General features: G+C 50.8%; 2 pseudogenes across 1 annotated transcript; one reads left to right on the top strand and one right to left on the bottom strand.

Annotated features, from left to right (window-relative positions):
• Positions 1–10,097: 10,097 nt before the first annotated feature.
• On the top strand, positions 10,098–14,047 carry LOC697645 (zinc finger and BTB domain-containing protein 45 pseudogene; annotated as a pseudogene).
• A 1,619-nt stretch (positions 14,048–15,666) lies between these two features.
• LOC697512 (GPI-anchor transamidase component GPAA1 pseudogene) lies at positions 15,667–16,710 on the bottom strand (annotated as a pseudogene). The gene has a single exon (XR_013403138.1). The product of XR_013403138.1 is annotated as a GPI-anchor transamidase component GPAA1 pseudogene (transcript).
• Positions 16,711–23,912: the final 7,202 nt, after the last annotated feature.

Here is a 23,912-nt window from a genome sequence, read left to right as displayed (position 1 = left end):
ACCAGGAGTCTCACCAGGGCCCCCTCCTAGGGCCTGTCCAGAGTGAGGTCTGGGTGTCCCAGGCATTGCCAGACCACAGGGTCTGATGCTGACCAAGAGGACATGGCCACAGGCTTTCCGAGGCGGGCCCCCAGGGAGAATGCAAACCTACTGTCCCAATTCCTTCCCTGGCCTTACACAGTCTCACCAAGCTGCTTCATGGTCCCAAACCAGGACCCAAGTGCTGCTTAGGCTCGAGATTGTAATTATTTGCAGCCAACTGGAACAGCGGACCTTCTTGGTTACTTTGCATTCCTGGAGCTAGAGGGAAAAACGGGGTGGTGACAGGGCCTGGTCAGGGATGCCAGAGGGGCCCGGTGGGGGTGCTGGATGGGGTGATGGCCAGTCGTTGCTCATAGGGAACCCCCTCCTCCTCTCCAGTCCTGTCCAGACCCCACCTGTTCTCAGAGCTGGCTCAAACAGCCGCTCCTCCAGAAAGGTGTCCTTGGTTTCAACCTGGTACTCCCACCCGCCAGTCTTCCTGGAGCGTCTCCTCCTTCCCTCTGTATCCCCATAAATCTAAGATGAGGGGGATGGATCTGCCCACTGCTGCTCACCTTATGACTCTTGCGAGGTTGATCAGTCTCCCCTGGAAAGCCGACAACTGAAGTCCATCAGAAAGGGTCCTCTGGCCCAGAGCCAGCCCCTGCCCACCCCTGTCATACTGCACCCAGGATGCAAGACCCAGGTCAGGTCTGGGTGACAGGAGGGCGATAAAGGGGCTGAGGCTCAGGGGCCTTCTAGCCTAACCTCTCTGGAGACAGCTGGGGAAACTGAGATTCCAAGCAGGAAGGTATGGCTCCAAGAGACTATTCTCATTAACCTGGAACATTTTTGCAAGCTGTTAGGTATAGAAGTCTGTCACAGGTAAGAGAAATGCTTTTCGAGGGCATGAGAGACAGCAGGGTTGTGACAATATTGAAGCACCACTGTGCAGGTTCACCAATTGCCACCACCGGGAGCCCCCTGAGAGCCATTGCAGATGCATGGCCCTACCCTGCAACCCCTGGACCTCCCCATGGTCTGGCACCTAAAGGGTTATGCCTCATGGCGGGAAACAGGGCCTCAGGATGCCCTGCCCACTCCAAGGTCTGCCTCTGCTCTGATTGGTCACTGACATTCAGATTGTCACCCAAATATAAAGATGTTAGCAGAAAGACTCATTCAATGCAAGTGGGCTCAGACACAGAAGGGAATTGGGTTGCAAAAAGCCCCTTTTGTTTCTTTTATTTTATTTTGGAAAAAACTTTTATTGTGAAAATTCACATATATATATATTAAAAATTTCAATCATCGCGAAAGGATAGACAATGAACAAATGAATTCCCCTTCCACTCCAGATTCCCACCCCAGATCCAGACCTCTTGAGCCCACTTCCCCCATCTCATCACGGATCCAGACCTCCTGGCCCACTTAACCATCTCATCATGGATCCAGACCTCCTGAGCCCACTTCCCCCATCTCATCACGGATCCAGACCTCCTGAGCCCACTTCCCCCATCTCATCACGGATCCAGACCTCCTGAGCCCACTTAACCATCTCATCACAGATCCAGACCTCCTGAGCCCACTTAACCATCTCATCACAGATCCAGACCTCCTGAGCCCACTTCCCCCATCTCATCACAGATCCAGACCTCCTGAGCCCACTTAACCATCTCATCACGGATCCAGACCTCCTGAGCCCACTTAACCATCTCATCACAGATCCAGACCTCCTGAGCCCACTTCCCCCATCTCATCACGGATCCAGACCTCCTGAGCCCACTTCCCCCATCTCATCACGGATCCAGACCTCCTGAGCCCACTTCCCCCATCTCATCATGGATCCAGACCTCCTGAGCCCACTTAACCATCTCATCATGGATCCAGACCTCCTGAGCCCACTTCCCCCATCTCATCACGGATCCAGACCTCCTGAGCCCACTTAACCATCTCATCATGGATCCAGACCTCCTGAGCCCACTTAACCATCTCATCACAGATCCAGACCTCCTGAGCCCACTTAACCATCTCATCACAGATCCAGACCTCCTGAGCCCACTTCCTCCATCTCATCACGGATCCAGACCTCCTGAGCCCACTTAACCATCTCATCACAGATCCAGACCTCCTGAGCCCACTTCCCCCATGTCATCACGGATCCAGACCTCCTGAGCCCACTTCCCCCATCTCATCACGGATCCAGACCTCCTGAGCCCACTTCCCCCATCTCATCATGGATCCAGACCTCCTGAGCCCACTTAACCATCTCATCACAGATCCAGACCTCCTGAGCCCACTTAACCATCTCCTCACGGATCCAGACCTCCTGAGCCCACTTAACCATCTCATCACGGATCCAGACCTCCTGAGCCCACTTAACCATCTCATCACAGATCCAGACCTCCTGAGCCCACTTCCCCCATCTCATCACGGATCCAGACCTCCTGAGCCCACTTAACCATCTCATCACAGATCCAGACCTCCTGAGCCCACTTCCCCCATCTCATCACAGATCCAGACCTCCTGAGCCCACTTCCCCCATCTCATCATGGATCCAGACCTCCTGAGCCCACTTCCCCCATCTCATCACGGATCCAGACCTCCTGAGCCCACTTAACCATCTCATCACAGATCCAGACCTCCTGAGCCCACTTCCCCCATCTCATCACGGATCCAGACCTCCTGAGCCCACTTAACCATCTCATCATGGATCCAGACCTCCTGAGCCCACTTAACCATCTCATCACAGATCCAGACCTCCTGAGCCCACTTAACCATCTTATCACAGATCCAGACCTCCTGAGCCCACTTCTCCCATCCCATCATGGATCCAGACCTCCTGAGCCCACTTAACCATCTCATCATGGATCCAGACCTCCTGAGCCCACTTAACCATCTCATCACAGATCCAGACCTCCTGAGCCCACTTCCCCCATCTCATCACGGATCCAGACCTCCTGAGCCCACTTAACAATCTCATCATGGATCCAGACCTCCTGAGCCCACTTAACCATCTCATCACGGATCCAGACCTCCTGAGCCCACTTAACCATCTCATCACGGATCCAGACCTCCTGAGCCCACTTCCCCCATCTCATCATGGATCCAGACCTCCTGAGCCCACTTAACCATCTCATCACAGATCCAGACCTCCTGAGCCCACTTCCCCCATCTCATCACGGATCCAGACCTCCTGAGCCCACTTAACCATCTCATCACAGATCCAGACCTCCTGAGCCCACTTCCCCCATCTCATCACGGATCCAGACCTCCTGAGCCCACTTAACCATCTCCTCACGGATCCAGACCTCCTGAGCCCACTTAACCATCTCCTCACGGATCCAGACCTCCTGAGCCCACTTAACCATCTCCTCACGGATCCAGACCTCCTGAGCCCACTTAACCATCTCCTCACGGATCCAGACCTCCTGAGCCCACTTAACCATCTCCTCACGGATCCAGACCTCCTGAGCCCACTTAACCATCTCATCACGGATCCAGACCTCCTGAGCCCACTTAACCATCTCATCACGGATCCAGACCTCCTGAGCCCACTTAACCATCTCATCACGGATCCAGACCTCCTGAGCCCACTTAACCATCTCATCACGGATCCAGACCTCCTGAGCCCACTTAACCATCTCATCACAGATCCAGACCTCCTGAGCCCGCTTTCCCGATCTCATCACCAGTGATTTCTTGGGCTCTGCATTCGTTTTCTATTGCTGCTGCAACAAACAGCTACAGACTCAGTGGCTTCCATTTCTGTCTTACAGTTCTGGTTACCAGAAGTCCTAAGAGGATCTCACCCGGCTAAAGTCAAGGTGCTGGTAGGGCTGTGTCCCTTCTGGAGGTTCAAGGGAAGAATCAGGTCCCTGCCACCTCCAGCTTCTAGGGGCTCCAGCATCTAGATTTGTGGCCTCTTTTCTCCATCCTCAAAGCCAGCAACAGCAGGCGAAGTCCTCGCCCATCATACATCACTCTCCCTTCTGCCTCCTTCAACTCTTTGTTTTATATTTAGGGGGAATGAGTACAGGATTCCTTCATAGTCAAAAAGCTCCTTATAGAGAAGTTTGGAACTTTCAGTACAGCTTTGTCTTTTTTGCCATTTTAACTTTCCATTTAATTTAAGTGTATTCTCTCATTTGACCTTCATACTCTGTGGAGAAATTTCTATTTCAGCTTGCATTGATAGACTGCTTCCACACAGCCCCCACATTACCCAACCACCCAGCAGAGATCCTCATTCCCATGAAACATAAAGAAACTGAGGCCCAGGGAGGCTAAGAGTCCTGCCAGGATTATTCACCTTCCAAGGTAAGGAGCCAGTTCCAGACCCGGGTTTGTGCAGCCCTAAGCTCCCCCGTCTTTCTACAATGGTAGATTTAGACTACAGTAATCTGGCAAGTGTGGTCAGAAAATGGCCAAGTTGGATTTAGATGATGTTCTCTATAAATCCATTCTCCTCTCCCATGTAAGCAAGGCAAAGCACTCCAGGCCATGGGGAGTCCCTGAAGACTCGAACTGCAGTGGCCACATCAGGAGGTTGCAGGTTGACCAGAACTCACCGACACAGCAGGAGAACAGCTTGGAACCTGCACCCCAGCCAAGACCCAGTGCCTTGGACTGGGGGAGAAAACATGTAGCCATTCCTCTCTCTCTCTGCTGTCTAGAGGGGATTCTGGCTTTTCTTGCCAGAGCCACCCCTTTCCCTCCTCTTAAAGTTCATGGTGGTTTTTTAAGGAAAGGGAGAAGAGAAGTGCATGGTGTGATAGGGCAGGAAGAGAAGAAAACGGAGGAGAGGAGGGGACTTTCCCATGAGCAGGCAGAAGAAGAAAAGGCAGCTGTGGTGTGTGATGGACATTGATGCAGCGGTGTCCAGTGTGGGGTCAGCCCTAGAGGAGAGACAGAGAGAGAGACAGACAATGAGAGAGTCCTGACCTTTATGATTAACATGGGATCTGCCTGCAAATGCTGTTTAGGGCCATCACCTCTTCCTGTGCTGCTATTTTTGAGAGTGATGCTCCTGAGCCCCATGACCCAGTCAAGCTTGATGTCCCCTTGAGCCACATTCAGTGCTGGGAGTCCAGTGTGACCTGGCCGGATCTTGCTGCATTAAGAACAGGGCAGATCTTGACCCCAGTGTAGGGGCTGGATGTGAACAGGCAACAGCTGCATTTCTGAGTCAGAAAGACTTGGTTAATTGCTAATTGCTTAGGCAAGTAATTTAATTTTGAGTCAGATTCCTCAGCTATAAAATGCAGATGACAATACTTATTCCTCCGGGTTGTGGGGAAAATGGAGATTCTAAGCACGATGTCTATTTCTCAGAAAGCTATCAATTTGGTGGCTTATTTTCCTTTCTACCTTCACAAGTGGCTATCCCGGCCACCCAAACAGACCCTGGACTCTCAAGTGGATGGGGTCCCGTTTGCACAGGGCATAAACTAACAGTCTGCGTTAAGTCTATACTTACCACTTAGTGAGCATTATGTCCCCTCAGGGGCCTATGTGGGCACCCATCTCTTCTGCAGCACCTTTCCTCCCCACTGCTGGGTCTGCACACCACCCCCTTCTTGGGTAAAGCCTCTGATCAGTGATGACCTTGGTATGGTGGTGATGGTCAGTCTTGGCATCAAATGAGCTAAGTTATATCATCAGTTATTCAATAAAACACTCATCTAGGTGTCAACGTGAAAGCATTTTGTGACATTGTTATGTACATGTTGTTACAAATGTTCATGATGCGTTTACTACAGCATAGAATTTTCCTGGGGGCCAGCCTGAAGTCTGTCCCACAGGTCATAGCCATGTTACACACAGTCACAGGGGCCAATAGATTAAATTCTTTTCCTTGAGAACTAAAAGTAAAATCCTAAGCCCCCCATCCGACTTAACAGACCCCCTCTTGGCCAACGAACCTCAAATAAATCTTAAAATTGAGTTCTTGGCCATGACAGGACAGGAGGTCAGACATACTTCCCTGTACGTCCCTCCCTCTTATGGTTTAGACCCAACAACTGAAAAGCATTAATGTTAAAATAGAGACTGTGAGACTGACAGAACAGACTCTTTGTGGCAATAAGACCCCAAATGATAAACAGGACCTAGGGCCATGCCAGGCAAGGGTTAAGTCTTGCACCCTACCCTTAACGAATGAACTAGGTTCTAACTACCACATGGTTTTTATTTTTCTCTAGCAGCCAAGCAAGCACTGGCCGTGAGAGAAGCAGGATTAAAACAATTACAACTCACCCAGTTCACAGGCACTGAGTAACTGACCTCCTGCCCCACCAACCTTAACAACAGTTTTCAGTGGACAAGGGACTGATTTCAGTAACTTCCTCCTGATAAGAGACCATCCTCCATGGACTGGTTCTGGCCAGTTTTAGAGGCTGTGCCTTTACAGAGGCTGTGTACCTTCATGTCCCTGCTTCACTTTTTGATGTGTAGGGCCTAATTATAATACATTTAAATGTCAAGTCTCCACCCCAGAATGAACATGCATGTTTATTGAATACGCATGTGTTAGAACCTCTTTTATGAGTATTCTCATAAAATGATATAGCTTCTCCGATATCCTGTTGAATATGTATAGGTAGCCAACTCATTCGGCTCAAATTCCTGTCCTCTCCTTCCCTCCCTAGAAGTGCCTGCCTCTGGCCTTGGCTGTAGGCCACACTTCCCAGCCTGTCATAATGGCCACCTTGCAGGCTGCAAACCTTTATAAGAAATAAAACTCTCTTTTCTAAATTTATAAATTGTGTGATTTTTCAGTTGACAATCTCTTTCTACACACACACACACACACACACACACGCAATTTATACAGAAAGAAATCTGGAGAGTATATGTGGGAATGGATATTAAGTGTGTGGCACAATGGCAGAAGTAACATAAAGTTGGATTAGGCTAAATGTATTAATGTGGGCCCACTAAACAGAGATTCTGGATTCAGGGTTGCAGGTCAAAGCTTTCGAAAGGGCTCCAAGGGTTGGTTTGATCAGTTACTTGGTTGGTTGCCTGATTGGTTGGTTGGTGCTTGATTGGTTGCTTCATGGCTTGCTTGGTTGTTTGGTTGGTTTGTTGCTTGCTTGCTTTCTTGCTTGTTTGGTTGGTTTGTGTCTTGCTTGCTTGCTTGCTTGCTTGCTTGCTTGCTTGCTTGCTTGTTGGTTGATTTGTTGGCTGTTTGCTTGTTTGTTTGGTTGCTTGGTTGGTTGGTTGAAACAGAATCAGAGTTTACCTAAGGTACACAAAGTTGAGATGCCACAACTTCCTTGGTTTATGTGCACAGGAAGGTTGTGCACATAACTTTCCTGTGCACATGAGGAAGATTGGATTTATTATGTCAGACCTGCTCACTCACACTGGAGGGTTTAGAGAACATACTTCTCACAACGATCACGAGAAAGAATATTGTGAGAGGAGCCCAGTATCCTGGAAGAGCTTTGAGCTTGTGCTCTCAGTAGGCAAAATGTTACAGCAGGAATTGCTGCTACTGGACTGGGATCTTTAAATAAAACGAGGATAATTGAATCCTGGGGTGGCAGGGAACATGAGCTGTCCTTAATCATCAAAGATGAGGTAAGTGTGATCACCACAGTGGAAAGCAGTGTTAAAGCAGCAGTCAGAATGGTTTGACTCACAGAAACCCACAACGTTGTGCAGTCCACGGTATCCACAGGGGAGAGCTAATGGGCTGTACCAAAGTCTTACTTGTTCTTTAAAAAATGAAGAATTCTAGGTCAACTGAATAGAAGACTAACTCAAGTTAATGACACACGGATCTAAAACCCTCTGTCAATTCCCAGACTTGAGCCAGTTCACAGGCCCACAACCCCTTAAGTGAAGGGGAGGCTGGGTGATCTTGGGGAAGTATGCTGCTACATTGCCAAAATTTTACATTGTTAATCTTTCTCCCAGTCTTCCCCAAAGGTACCTACAGCCTTCTACCAGTATGACTGTGACTTGGGGAAAAAAAAAATTCTCAGATATTTGGGGAATTAGTGGACACTCGCTCTGATTTGGCAGGAATTCCCAGAGACCAAAAACATCACTGTGGTCCACCGGAGTAGGGACTTATGGAGGTCAGCTGGTGAATGGAGTGTTAGCTCATGTCTGTATCACAGTGGATCCAATGTGTTCCTGAACCCACCCTGTGGCTGGAATAGACACATACCCAGCAACTTTCAGCATCCCTACGTTTGTTGTCTCACCTATGGACTGAGGACAATTATGATAGGAAAACCCAATTATAAGGCACTAGGACTGGTTCGACCTAGTGAAATAGTAAACCAAAAGCAAGAGTGCATTGAGTGCTATGTAAATGCTCTCCAAAGTGGCCTTGGTGGAGAAGGGTTTCAATAATCAAGCAGACAGGATGACCTGTTCTGTGCTTCTTTCCCCAGCCACCCCTGTCATTGCTCAATGGGCTCATGGATACAGTGGCCATGGTGGTGGGGTCGGAGGTGATGCCTGGGCTCTGCAACATGGACTTCCACTCCCAAGGCAACCTGGCTGTGGCTCTGAACCACTTCCATCATAAAAGGGGCAGAGTCTCGTTTTCACTGAAACAGACACTATATATGAGAATTTCCCCTCCTACCCTCAATGTTCCTGTCACCATACAATTTACACCTGATAAATTGTGCTTCATAAAAATTACACGACTGTCTAGACTTACAGAGTGCCTTATCCATCCTTGTGGTCTCCCACACAAATTGGTTCTCATCATCACTATTACCCCTAGTGACACACTAGCAAAATTTTCATTTCCTGTCCCTCAATCTTATGCTCTGCTGGTCTAGAAGTCTTGGTCCCAAAAGGAGGAGTGCATCCCACAGAATACAAAGAAATGATTCTACTGAACTGGAAGTTAAGATAATCCCTGTCCACTCTGAGCTCCTCATGCCTCTGAATAAACAGGCAAAGAAGGGAGCTACCGTGCTGGCAGGGGTGGTTGATCCTGACTACCAAGGGGAAATTGCTTCTACTCCACAGTAGAAGTAAGAAATAATACTTTTGGAATACAGGAGATCTTCTAGGGTGTCTTCAGTGCTACCTACTACCATGCCCTGTGATTAATTTAACAGAAAACTACAACAACTCAATTCAAGCACAGCTGCCAATGGCCCAATTCCTTCAGGAAGGAAGGTTTGGGTCATCATCCCATATAAAGAACCAAGACCAACTGAGTTTCTTGCTGAAAGCTAAGGGAATACAGAATGGGTAGTACAAGAAGGTAGTTATAATTACCAACTAGGAACATGTGACCAGATACAAAAATGAGGACAGTAATTGTTGTGACTTTGACAAGGGAGACAAGGCAATTCACTGGGCAGTAAATAGTCTTTTCAAAAATGTCCTGGGACACTAAAGCAATGACACACCGCTGGGATGTAGAACAAGTCCCTACATGTGAGTGCCTCCCCCTCTCCATGCAGATGGCTGTGGGCCTGTGGCACCCACACCTGGCCTTACTTGCCATTCAGTTAGACTGGCAGATGCACCTCTGGGCATCCTGAATGGCCAGAGCACATAGTGCCCGTTTTAGACACGACCCTCAATTACTGGGAAACAGGAGAAGCTAGACATCACCAGAAATGTGCATCCTGGTGGTTCTTCCCTTTGGCCATGTTTACGTCCAAAATGGCAACCATAATCGCAGAGTGGCAACTGAGGCCCTGGCTAAACACATGGCTGCAGCCTTTGTGATACTCATCATCCTTTTAATCTTCTCAATGAAGAAACCATCGAGTCAGGTGTGTTCCTCTGCAAAATTGTGTGACCCAGGACATATGACCTAAAATCCCGTAACTGCTGCCCAGGGTGGAACTTGTGCATTAATTAAAACAAAATGTTGTGTATATAGCCCTCACTACTTTCATAACATAATACAGGCTATGCTGGCTTTAGATAACCAGAGTCCAGTCATAGTCTTTGTCTTACGGTCCTATCACCTCATGGTTTAATCAAGTCCCAGACACATGGAGGAACTTTGTATCTAGTGTAATTGCAACTGCATTTACAATCCTTTGTTGTGGCTTATATTGCTGCTGGGTTGTTTGGCAGCAATGCTCTTCCCCAAAACTGGCCCCAGGGAAACCACAGAAAAACAGTATGGTGAGAATTTGAGGGCCATTCAAAGGTATGCTGGGGTGCAGCGCAGGTTTGGCTTGTCCTGTCAGACAGCTACAACTCAAGCATCTTCTGAAAATGACTGTACGTTCCTCGGTGAATTTTTGTTCAGCGTTCCCAGCTGAACAAAAAGGCTAATCCAAATGTTTACATCATACCTATAAGGAACACTTCAGCGCTGGCACATTCCTTGGATCAGAGGTCATGCAACGAACCAAGCCCTTTTGTTTTGGGCTAGGTGGGGGTTTCTTGGCAGAGGTTGCTAAGTGGAGGTTGCTCTGGGAAGAATATCATATAACTTGCATGCGTTTGACAAACACGAGGGGATTTCTTGTCTCGCCTGCTGCTCCTGGGTTCCCTGTACATAAATTCCCTGAATAAAGCTTATATCGCAAAAAAAAAAAAAGAAAAGAAAAGAAAAAAAAGTCCTGGGACAGATTGATGTTCACATGTACAGACTGAAGTTAGTCCCCTCCCTCACACCATTTATAAAAGTTAACCTTAAATGGATCAAACACCTAAATATAAGAGCCAAAAGTTTAGTACACGTAGGAGAAAATATGAGACTGAGACTTTGTGACCTTGGGTTAGGCAATGATTTTATAGATATGATACCAAAACCACAAGTATAACAGAAAATATACATAAACTGTACTTTATAAAAATCACAAACATTCGTGTATCAAAGCAGACTTTCAAGAAGATGAAAAAATAATTACAATGTGAGATAAAATGTTTGCAAATCCTGTATCTAAGAAGAGAATTGTATAAGAATATGTTTGGGCCAAGCGTGGTGGCTCACGTCTGTAATCCCAGCACTTTGGGAGACTGAGGTGGGTGGATTAACAAGGTCAGGAGATCGAGACCATCCTGGCCAACATGGTGAAACCCCATCTCTACTAAAAATACAAAAATTAGCCGGGTGTGGTGGTGCACGCCTGTAGTCCCAGCTACTCAGGAGGCTGAGGCAGGAGAATCACTTGAACCCCGGAGGCGGAGGTTGCAATGAATCAAGATCGTGCCACTGCACTCCAGCCTTGCGACAGAGCAAGCCCCCGTCTCTCTCTCTCTCTCTCTCTCTATATATATATATATATACACACACACACATATATATATATATGTTTGAACATTTACAAGTCAATAGTAAAAAAGAAAATAACACAATTTTAAAATGGAGAGACAATCTGAATAGACATTTCTCCAAAGAAGATATACAAGCGGCCAATAAACACATGAAAACATGTTCAATCTTATAACTCATTTAAACAGTGCAAATCAAAACCAATGAGAAAGCACTCCACATCCATCAGGAAGGCAATAACTAGAGACACAGATAACAATAAGTGTTTGTGAGAATGTGTAGCAATTGGATCCCTCGACATTGCTGGCAGGAATATAAAATGCTGCTGTCCTTTGAAAAGCAGTCTGGCACTTCGTCAAAAAGTGAAACACGGGCTTGCCATATAATACAGCAACTGCACTCCTAGATCTGGAGCAATGAAATCATGTGAAAAGCCTGTATGTGAATGCTCAGAGCAGCATTATTTACAATAGTCAAAAGGTAGAAACAACCTAAATCCCACAAACTGCAGAAGAGATAAAATATGGTGAAGGTAAGTAACAGAAGTCAAACCTAAAAAGTAACAAGCTACTGATACACGCCATGAACATGAATAAACTTTGCAAACTTTGATAGAAGCCAGTCACATAAGACCCAGTGTTGTGTGACTTCATTTATATGAATGGTCTAGAACAGGCAAATCCATAGACTGAAAGTGATTACGGATTTCCTAGGTCGGGGCAGATCGGGGAAATGGGCAGTGCCTGCTGATGCGCACACGGTTTCTTCTGGGGGTGATGAATGTTCTAAAATGATGGTGACGGCTACACAACCCTGTGAATATACAAAAACCCCTTGCATGGTACACTTTAAATAGACGGGCTGGATAGCATGTAAAGTATATCTCAATAAAACTGTATAAAAATAAAGAGAAGCGCCCGGAAGTGCCGCCTTGGAGTCGGGGAGAAGGCGGCCACGGCCGGGCCTGGAGCCTGAAGAGGAGTCGGAGTTGGCGGCTGCAGAAGCTGTGCGCCATATACACCCGCAGAACTTCTCAAGCTCTCTGCTTGAGACCCTCAATGGGCAGAAGCTGGGTGGGCACTTCAGCGACGTGACTGTGTGCATTCGTGAAGCTTCGCTGCGTGCACATCGCTGCGGCTGGCAGTCGGCTCGCCCTCCTTCCAAGACAAGCTGCTACTCGGCCACTCTGAGATCCGTGTACCTTCGGTGGTGCCCGTGCAGACGATGCGCCAGCTAGTCGAGTTCCTGTACGGCAGTTCGCTCCTTGTGGCACAAGATGAAGCCCTGCAGGTGCACACGGCTTCGTCGGTGCTTCGCATACAGACAGTTATCACAAATGCACACAGATTATCGCAGGCGCTCGAGTCCCAAGCACCTCTGCACCCGCGCCCCTGCCCACCCCTGTGCCCCCGCCACGGGCACCTGCGCAGCTGCGTCGCCGCCGGCGCCACCTGCTGGCTGCGCACCCCCGGGGCACCCCTGTGCCGCGCACAGCTGTAAGCAGCGCCAGCCTGCGCGTTTGCAGCTGCCTGCGCCCCCCACACCTGCCAAATCCGAGGGGCTTGGTGCTGATCCCTCACTGTCCGCGGCCCCTGACGACCGAGGTGACAACGATGACGAAGAAACTGACGATGAGACCGATGGCGAGCACGGCGAAGGTGGCGGCCCAGGAGAGAGCCAGGCCCCTCATTCCTTCCCAGACTGTGCTGCCGGCTTCCTCACTGCTGCTGCTGACAGCGCGTGCGAGGAGTTCCCTGCACCCACTGGCCTCGCTGACTACAGTGGTGCGGGAGGGATTTTCTTCGGGGATCTGGGGCAGCAGAGGACGTATTTCCAGATGGCGCTGTCCCCGAAGGCTGTCCCACCGAGACCCCTGTCCAGCCCGACTGCATACTGGCTGGACCCCGCCCGCCTGGCGTGAAGACCTCAGGGCCGCCTGTCGCACCCTTCCCCTTTCACTTGGGAGCTCCCGGACCCCCCGCACCACTCCCTTCAGCACCATCCGGGCCAGCCCTGCCCCCTCACCCGCCTTCTACCCCACACTCCAACCCGAGGCAGCCCCCGGCACTCAGCTGTGGGAAGCCCCGGCTCCCTGTGCTGCTCCCACCACAGCCCCCTTAGGCACCTCTGCTCGCACTCCAGGTGCCGAGCCACCTGCTTATGAGTGCGGCCACTGTCCCAAGACGTTCAGCTCAGAGAAAAATTACACCAAGCACACGTTCATCCACTCGGGGGAGAAGCCGCACCAGTGCGCAGTGTGCTGGCGATCCTTCTTGCTGCGCGACTACCTGCTCAAGTACACGGTCACGCACACCGGCGTGCGCGCCTTCCAGTGCGCTGTCTGCGCCCAGCGCTTCACGCAGAAGAGTTCGTTCAATGTGCACATGCGCACTCACCGGCCAGAGCGCGCCCTGCCCCGCCTGTTGCAAGGTCTTCTCTCACCAGGAGCTGTTGGGGCGCCACCTGGCCGTGCACCCCGCGCCCTGGTGGGGCTGGGGCCTGGTCTCGCCCACGGTGGATCCGCGACCTCCCGCACAGTCGGCCACGCGCGCTGCAGGACCCGTGGTTCCCGCCCCTAGGCCACGCTCCCTCCTGAGAGCAAGTCTTCTTTTTCCCTTCACCCCTTTCTCCATACGCCCAAGTCCGCCTTACTCCTCTCCTCCACGTACTTGAACCTTCCAGGTGGTGCCGGGCTGGGGCTGGGCCTGGGACGGGTTAGGGACCAGACCACCTCTGAGAACTAGACCATTTCCAGCCTAAACCGGGCGCTCAGGCCCTTGGACCCGGCCAGACATTTGACTCCGGTTCGCGCCCCGCCCTCTGCTGAGGTTGGGGGTGGGGACTGGGGCGGCTCCCCGGCTCAGGTGTCAGGCCGGGCGAGGTCCCTGGCTCCCTACCCAAAATATCACTCCCTCATGGGGCGCCTAAGGAGGCTCAAGTGGACCCATCATATATGGGGGCTGGTCCTCGGGACCCTCACGCTAATAGAAGACTGTAGGCTATGGGGCCTAAACCATAAATGAATGAAGAAAGGGAAGCAAGGGAGGGAAGGAGGGAGGGAGGGAGGGAGGCAGGGAGGGAGGGAGGGAGAGACGCAGGGAGGGAGGGAGGGAGGGTCTAGTTCATGAAGGAAGGAAAGAAGGAAGGAAGGAAAGAAGGAAGGAAGGAAAGGAAGGAAGGAAAGGAAGGAAGGAAGGAAGGAAGGAAGGAAGGAAGGAAGGAAGGAAGGAAGGAAGGAAGGAAGGAGAAAGAGAGAAAGAAAGAGTCTAGTTCACAGTCCCCTTGTGTTAGGTGTAGTCCTATGACCAGCTTTTGCCAAAGGGAGACAATGGACTAATGTGAGCCACTTCCAGAGCTGGCCCACAAAAGCCTGCAATGCTTTTCTCACACTCTCCCCTTCTACCGGTAGATGCAGGTGGGAGGAGGTCCCAGAGATGACGAAGGCACCTGATGGAAAGATTCTGGGTTCCTGCATGGCCATGCAGAGGGGAGCAGCCTCTATCCTGAACGCCCAGCCAGCAAGCTCTGGTGGGCCCAAAATATGTGAAGTCAATGAAATCTGGGGGAGTCATCTGGTACTTCAGTACAATATAACTAATTCATCTGCTTAAAACCTTGGCCCGGGGCCGGACGCTTTGGCTCACGCCTGTAGTCCCAGCACTTTGAGAGGCCAAGGAAGGCAGATCACTTGAGGTCAAGAGTTCAAGACCAGCCTGGCCAACATGGTGAAACCCCATCTCTACTAAAAATACAAAAAATTAGCCAGGTGTGGTGATGGGTGCCCGTAATCCAAGCTACTCAGGAGGCTGAGGCAGGAGAATTGCTTAAGTCCAGGAGGCAGAGGTTTCAGTGAGCCTAGATGGTGCCACTGCATTCCAGCCTGGGCGGCAGAGCGAGACTCCATCTCAAAAGAAAAAAGAAAAAAAACTTGGCCAGAGGCAGTGGCCCATGCCTGTAATTCGAGTACTTCGGGAGACCACAGAGGATGGATCACCTGAGGTCAGAAGTTCGAGGCCAGCCTGGTCAACGTGGCAAAACCCCATCTCTACTAAAAATACAAAAATTAGCTGGGTGTGGTGGCAAGTGCCTCTAATCCCAGCTACTCAGGAGGCTGAGGCAGGAGAATCACTTGAACCTTGGAGATGGAGGTTGCAGTGGGCCGAGATTGCACCACTGCACTCCAGCCTGGGCAACAAGAGTGAAATTCCATCTCAAAAACAAAATAAGTAAAAATTTAACCACACTGCTAACTTAGCTAAGTATTTTTCTAGACATTTAAACCCATTTTAACCCAGCCATTTTGTCTCAGAAAACTTTGTTCCTGTGCTATATTTGATTCTGTGCTAAATAAAACATTTAAATCAGAATTATACCAATATTTAAATCTTTTTGTTAACAAAGTATTTTCCAGCGCATTTTTTTTAAAAGCAGCTGAAACACGCACTTGTTTATTTCCCCGGAAGGAGGCAGAATGGGGTCCTTGGGGAGTCTCTGTCCCAGTCTGGTGCCTTGGACAGGCAGATCTCACTTCCAGAAGAGTACATGCCAGGAAAGCAGCCAGCAGGGGTAGAGGCCCAGGGACAGCAGTGGGAAGAGCAGGGCGCCTTAGGTGTGGTGCTCCAGCACACGCTGGGCCAGTACTGCAAGGAAGAGCTGCCAGCCTTCGGCCAGTGACAGTGGTGCCTCCTGCACCTCCTGCCACAGGAATGGGTTGCTAAGGGGCGTGGCCGCCGGGCTCGTCAGCGCCAGCAGGGCAGTGTAGAGGTTCCGGGGCCCATGAGGCTCGGCGAGCGCAGCAGCAGGCACCATAGTGGCAGCCAGCAAGAAGTCCAGTGAGAAATTGGTGAGGATGATGCAGCCCAGCTGCAGTGCTAGGCAGATCAGGGCTACCAGCTTCCGCACCATCCAGCCCCTGTCTGGGACCTGAGGGCTTACCACCCTCTGCTGGGGGAGGCGGGACACTGGGGCCAGGGACCCCCCCCTGGGCTCCTCAAGGCCCGCTCCAGCCTCAGGCAGCTGCATCCACAGTTTCAGAGCCTTGAAACCAAGGACCAGGAGCAAGAAGTCGGTGGCAGGCAAGTAGAGGCCGATGGAGACGAAGCGAGAGAGGGTGGGGAGCAGGTAGAGGAAGAACGGCTGGTGCAGGTGCTGCAGGAGGTGGTTGAGCTTGCAGAACATGCCCTCCAAAGCCTTGCCCACTGCCAGCAGGTCATACTGGTACTGGTGGAAGCTACTGATGCCACACAGGGTTAGGGCCTCCACACGGTAGCACAAGAAGAGGCCATAGGAGTGGTGGGGGCGGCGGGAGGCCTGCCACAGAGCCATGAGCGGTAGTGTCTGCAGGCCCTGCAGCGGTCTGGCCAACGACATCCAGTCCTAGGGTTGCAGCTTACTTACCCTGAAGCGTGCACAACAGGCCCCCTTTCTGGCAGAAGGTCTGGAAGAGATTGAGCAGGTCAAGGTTGGGCAGCTGTCCAGGGCAGATTTTATTCAGACATTTTAAAACTTTGATCCATTTTATAAAATTACAGGATAGAAACCCAATTATAACTCATCCACTTTTTAAATATATATATACAGAGTCTTGCTCTGTCACCCAGGCTGAAGTGCAGTGGCATCATCTCAGCTCTCTGCAACCTCCACCTCCTGGGCTCAGGTCATTCTCCTGCCTCAGCCTCCTTTGTAGCTGTTATTACAGGCATGCCTCACCTATGCCTGGCTACTTTTTGTACTTTTAGTAGAGACAGGGTTTCACCATGTTGGCCAGGTGAGTCTTGAACTCCTGGTCTCAAGTAATCCACCTGCCTCGGCCTCCCAAAGTGCTGGAATTACAGATGTGAGTCACCATGCCCAGCCTCTAGCTCATCAACTCTTATTTTTAATTCACCAGAACTATTTTATCAGGATTATTTATTTTTTATTTAAATGACTTCATTTTGGGCCACATCAAAATTAACTGACTACAGATTCTGCTATTATAAGTTTTATTCAGGAATCAGTATTTCTTTAAGTCAACTTTTCCAGATCAAATTAAACACAACAAAATATTTTCCAAAATCTTTTTCTTCCAACAATTTTTAGTCATCATAAGTTGTACCACATACAGTTTTAACCATTATCCATTTTGCATGCATTATTTGTATTATTAGTCTTCACTATGAGAATTAAAGTATCTCTAGTCAAAACGGTGGGGTCAAAGCATTTTACTTTTTTAGTTTACAGAGATTTAAATTAGTCTTAGCTTCTAGGAACATGCTGCTTGCCTAGACGTCTCCATAAACCCCTGTGCTGGCCTTGCCCCATTGATGAAACAGAAGAGGATTTTCTCAGAGCTCCTTACAAATTATAGGCAGGTAGAAGCCAACACATTACTTCCTATCGTCCTGCTTAGGCACTGAAAACAGCCATCCTACTCACACATCCTGGCGAAGAGTCGTGACTTTTTCTCTCTCTTCAATGAATAAATACCAAGAAAAGAGAGTCTATTTTAGACAAATAAATTCCCAATTTATCGAAGGGTAACTCAGTCCCTCCCCTTCATCTTGCAGTTCAGTGTAGGGAGACAATGCTGGTCTTCACCTGGGATTTTCATATTTCCCTCTTTCTTAAGAACAGACGGCTCGGTTTTATCCTGGGCAGCAATTTGCCAAGCAAAAAGGCTACTGCTCCTAACTAACCTACCTTGTAGCTAAGGTGACCAGAACAAGTCCAAGCTAACTGGGCATGAGCAGAGGCACTGTGAGGGGCTCGGGGAAGCTGCTTGCCTGGAACTCACACAGCTGAGCGGGTCTTTTTTTTTTTTTTTTTTTTTTTTTGAGATGGAGTCTCACTCTGTTGCCCAGGCTGGAGTGCAGTGGCCGGATCTCAGCTCACTGCAAGCTCCGCCTCCCGAGTTTACGCCATTCTCCTGCTTCAGCCTCCCAAATAGCTGGGACTACAGGCGCCCGCCACCTCGCCTGGCTAGTTTTTTGTATTTTTTTTAGTAGAGATGAGGTTTCAGCGGGTTAGCCAAAATGGTCTCGATCTCCTGACCTCGTGATCCGCCCGTCTCGGCCTCCCAAAGTGCTGGGATTACAGGCTTGAGCCACCGCGCCTGGCCAGCTGAGTGGGTCTTGGTCCTTCCTTCTCTCCTCTGCCTACCTCTGAAGCACAGCCCTCTGGGGTCCAGAGACAGCATTGAGGACAGAAGTCAGCTACTGAGACTCTGGGACAGCAGGACAGGTGCTGGCTGATGGCCATGGGGACAACCCAGGTCAGCATGGACAGCCACCTCCAGAGTTCTTTAACAGGAGAAAGAAAGCATTCTCTCTGGTCTATGCCACAACTGTTCTGAACTTTCTGCGTGTGTACACAAATCTAACTCCAGTTGAGATACTCACTTTTCCCTGAATCTCTGTGAGCTGGGACCAGTCCTACCCTTCCCTGGGACACACGCTCCTACAAGAGGCAGGGGTGGAGGCGACCGGCATGATTATAAAGATCTGGGGCTCTCACCGGTCCCACATCCATGGCCACTTCTAGTAGTCACAGAGGTCCAGTTTCCCCTTGGGGAACTACTCCCTTCCTCCAAGTCCATGTGGTTAAGTAAGGTTGGCTTACTTCCTGGTTGCAGGAGACAGGAACCAGGGGACATGTGGGACACACGCTGGAGGAACCACTGGTACCATGCAATGTGCTGTGCAGTGTGGCTCTGGTGCACCTGCCACCTGGGGCCCATGGAGACCCTGTGTGCACGTGTGGCCATGGACATGAGGCCTAGGCATCCCCCTCAAAGTCCACACATGTCCACTCATTAGGAGGCCCAAGGGCACCCAGAGCACATCCCACACACCCACCAAGTATGGAGAAGTTGGACAGGGTCCACGGTGAGGCCTCCATATGCAGTTCCAGTCCAACCCCTCATTAGACACTTGGGAAACTCAGGCCCAGAGAGAGGAGGGGCTGGCCCAGGACACAGGACATGAGCAGAGTCCAGTTACCGCTTCCTAGGCCAGAGCTGAACCATATCCCATGGGGTTGTTTTGGGAATGGGAGCCCCTAAAATTCTGCAGATCTCTGCTCATTTTTCCCAGGAGAGGCTGTTTCCTCTCAGCATCCCCACAGGTGCATACCCACAGGCGCACACAAGCTGACATCACAGGGGATGACTAAGGGTGGGGTGGGAGGAGAAGCGGATCCTGGGGAGGTAACAAAGGGAAAGAAGAAAGAGGCTGAGGCAGCTCTGCTACAGACAGCAGCATCCAGTCACCAGCACCATGACCAGGGCCCATAGCATGGGAAAGGGAGAGATGCCAAGAGGCCAGGCTAGGGGATCCCTAAGGTCCCCCCGGGTCGGCCTGGTCTGGTGCCACCTCCAGGGCAGTCAGGGGAGAGCGGGGCCTGGAGTCCTGTGTCCACTGCTCTGGGCAGCTTCCACCAGGATGAGCTCCCTAGACTGAAGGGGCTACAAGACAGAAGGCCTCAGTTTCCTTCCCCACATACTGAGGTGCTGGGCGTGGGTCACCCCAAGACTCCCACAGGCTCAGAAAGCCTCCGTTGCCCCAGCTCTCCATAGATGACCCGCTGTGCTCCGAGGTTCTTAGAAAATGCTTTCTACCCCTGGAGGTCCTTCTGAGCAGAGGAAGGCAGAGCAGTTGGTGTCCTGAGACTTGGAGCGGCGCAGGACATGGCAGAGCATGAACCGTGCATCCCTGGACAAGAGCAAAGACGCCAGTGTGGGAGGCTCGGGTCCTCCTACTGTGGAAGTGGAGCTGGGGCCACTTCCCTGGATGTGGTGAGGAGGCCTTGGAAGTGTCTGGACCCCGGGACAGTGCTGGCAGTAGGGGTAAGAAGGGTTTCTGATATTTCTCTCAATCCTCTTGGATTTTTGCCGCCTGGGATGCAGGAGAGTGGATTTGCCTTGCAAGCTCTGTGTCCTGGTTTTCCTTCTTTGGATGCAGTGCTAGCTCTGGCCACCAGGTGGAGACATGTGCCCACTGTGTTCTACGGGAGCACATGAGCCAGGGAAGAGCTGGGGTCATTCAGGCCATTCCCCGCCTCCAACCTGACCTGCTTCTCCTATTGTCAGCATCCATCTCCACAGTCCGAGCTGGTCCGTGGTAGGATGTGGGAGCGAGGGGCTCCAGATCCTCCCATTTACTCGTTCAGTCATGATGCCCAGAGCACTTGCCTTGTTCCGGGGCCTGAGTTAAGCCTGGGTGCCCCCATGAAAAAGACAGACATGGTATGGTCCCTGCCCTCTGGGAAGGCACCATCTGGAGGGGGAGAGGGACCAAACCACAAAACATGTAAGTGGGGAAAGGAGCAAGTGCTGTGTCGAAGTAAAGCAACTGCTGCAGGGGAGGCTGGGGGCCACTTCTTGGTGAGGGGATCTGAAAAGGCCTCCCTGAGGTGACATTCATGCCATGAGCAGAACGATAAGAGGCAGCCGGCCCTGCAGACATTTCTAGCACAATGTGGGGAGGTGAAACTGTGCAGGGGCTCCAGGGCAGACGAGTTTGTCCAGAAAGAAGCTTAGAAAGGGAGACAGTGTGGCTGGAGGGAGCTGGGGGCAGAGCAGGGGAGGGAGGGAAGGGTGGAGCAGATCCTGGGCCAGGTCTGCTGTATGAGGGCCCCACTGCTGTGTGGAAACACTGCCCCACCCATAGCTGCCCATAACAACAGGCACTCACCATCTCTGGTTTCCACAGGAGGCCCAGGCCCAGCCCAGCTCAACAGGGTGCTTCTACCACACGGTCTCTCAGGGGGCTGGGCTAAGGTCTCCTCTGAGACTCAACTGGGGCAGGATCCACCTTCAAGCTCATTCATGGGGCTATTGGAAGGATTCCATGTGGACTGAAGGGCCAGGTTCCCCTCTGTTGTCCTCTCTGGGTCCTAAGCCACAGGAGCCTCCCCTGAGGATAGTTCCTAACAGAGCAGCTGCTCCCCAGAGCCAGGGCTTAGAGAGAGGAAGGGGGAAAGAGAGAGGAGGCGAAGAGAGGGAGAGAGGGGGGAAGAGAGAGCTGAGAAGATCTGGGAAAATGTCAGCCATGGTTACTAACAACTAAACCTTGGAGGAGATATCCCATCACTTTTGCCACATTCTGTGATTAGAACAGGGTCTAGTGCACACTCCAGGGGAGGGTGTTGCACAAGGATGTGTATCTCAGGGGTGTGGATCACAGGGAGCCATTAGGGAGGCTGCCTACTACATAGGCAAGAAAGGTACTTGGGTTTGAATCTGGATATAAAGAGAAGCCACTGGAAGGATCAACGGAGGAAGACAATATATGAAGTCATTTAACTTCAACACTTTCATGGTGCAGACAGAGAAATGAGGCCAGAAGGAGAAATGACATTTCCAAGGTCACGTGGCAGCAATCCAGGCCTTCCACAGGCGTTGTGGGGAGGCGGCGCTGCACATATGGAGATGTCATGGAGTAGGAAGCTGAGCAGTCAGCACCCCTGGGGAGCATTTGGGGTCCTCTTATCAGATAAATTTGGGATAAATCTGTTTGCTGACCTAAGTCCTACTTGCACAGCATATTGACTTTGTGAAAATTCATCGCCTTGTATGTTTCATCTGTGCATTCTATTTTTTTATTTAATGCCAGAAAATTAGAAAAAGACTTCTGAGAAATCTTGAAACCTCCAGACATGTGGTTTGACCCTCTATCTCTAAGGACCGGAGGGAAACTCTGCCAACAAACTCTGTCTCGATTGTAAGTGGAGTAAAAAAAAAACTTGTAAGTTTGATGAAAAACAGGTAGTCCCAGACCAGGATGGAGGGATCTAGATGCTAGGAGGAGTGGGTCTGCCCGGATGGGCCCAGAGCAGTTTCCTCCCCTAGTGCTGTGATTCGGGCCTGGAATTCAACATCCATTTTGAGTGTTCTCTTGGCCTGTAGGTGAGGCAGCAGCACACTTTAGATGACTAGAGGGTGGCTTCTCCTGCATTTGGTGAGCCTGGGGCTTTGGACGCCTCTTCCATCATTTGTGTGGGGTGCACACAACTGAATGCAACTGCATTCAGTTCGTCCAAAAGTCACCAATATGCAAGAAAGACGGGGACATCCATCTGGTAAAGGAACCCTAAGCCCAGCCCACTAAAAGAGTCTGACTCTTGGTTTCATTTGCTTTCTTTTCACTTTTCTAAATCAATGATTAGCTCAGAGAGATGACCCCCTCCCGCCCCCCAGGGTAGAAAGTCACAGGAGAGAGGAGAACATCAGTCTAGAGGAACAGGTTGGGCAGGGCAGGAGGTGGTGGTGGAGGGCAGACCGGGGCTTCTCTCCAGTCTCTCCTGGATGCCAGGCTAAAACCCTACACACTATGCTTTTGGGGCCATGGACTGGCTTGTTGTGAGTGCTCCAGGCAGCCCAGGAGAGTATCCCCCAGCCCCTGTTCATCAGCTGCCTTCCCTTCCCAGGTGAATCTGCACCAGGCCTGTCATCTCCTCTAAGGCCAGCCTTGTCTGAACTGCTTTTATGCACAACTCAATTCTAACACTTACTAAACAGAGTTAGTGCAGACCCCACAGGTTAAGGGCTCAGCCCCATAAGGCTGCCCTCACTTTGGACACAAGCCCCAGGCCTCTCGTACTTCTGACTGGCCAGCCATCAAGGGAGGGTTTACATAACCCCGTCTCCAGGCTCCATGGTTTGCTGGAATGATGCACAGAACTCAGGAAAGCACTCAGCTTCCTATCACTGGTTATTACAAGGGACACTACTCCAGAACAGCCAAGAGGAACAGATGCACAGGGCACTGTGGTGGGGGGGTGCACAGAGCTCCCACACACTCTGGGCACAGCACCCTCCCAGCACCTCCCTGTGGTCACCAACCTGGGAGCTCTCAGAACCCAGTTGCTTGGGGGCTTTATGGGGGTTCCATCATGTGGCATGATTTATTACATCACTGGCCACGGGTGACTCACTCAATCTCCAGCCCTCTTCTCTCCCTGGGGGTGCAGAGGTGGGACAGACCGTTTCAACCCTCTGATCGTGTGAGTGGCCTTTCTGGTGACCGGGGCCACACTGAAGCTTCCTAGGGGCCTACCAAGAGTCACCGCAGAACAAAAGGAGCTCCTGTCACCCCTACAGGTCTCAGAAAACTGCAAGGGGTTAGGAACTCTACGGTGCCAGAGACTGGGGACACAGACCAGACACATGCTTATAATATCACAAAATCACACTGTGAGAGCAAGACTGAGTCTCTAGGAGACTCTGAGGAGACACTGATCAATCCCAGGATAAACGCACACTCGGCCCTCACGGTCCATGGGGGACTGACTCCAGACCCCCAAGGACACCAAAATCCACAGAGGTTCAATCAAGTCTCTGATAGAAAATGGTGTAGCATTTGCTTATGACCTGAGCATATCTTCCTGTGTACTCTCAATCATCTCTGGATTCCTTATAATACCTAATATAGTGTCAATGCTATGTACTGCTACGTGGGGAGCGGGAGAAGACACTGCTCTTTCCCATCACCTCTGAGGTCCAGTGAGCCATCACGCCCCTGATCTCCTCACCCAGGGCCTGCACCTTCCCACAGACCTGTGCAGGGCCCAGGCCACCTGACATCAGAGCTGCTGTGGGCAAAGAGCTATGAAACCAGAGGAACATACCAGCGTCCTACCAGAGACACCTGGGCTCACGGGCAGGGTTGATACATGGAAGGAAATCCCA

The sequence above is a fragment of the Macaca mulatta genome, chromosome 13, assembly GCF_049350105.2.
Source record: "Macaca mulatta isolate MMU2019108-1 chromosome 13, T2T-MMU8v2.0, whole genome shotgun sequence".
Lineage (NCBI taxonomy): Eukaryota > Metazoa > Chordata > Mammalia > Primates > Cercopithecidae > Macaca > Macaca mulatta.
Note: the sequence above shows the minus strand (reverse complement) of the source record. Positions and strands in the feature narration are given on the sequence as shown.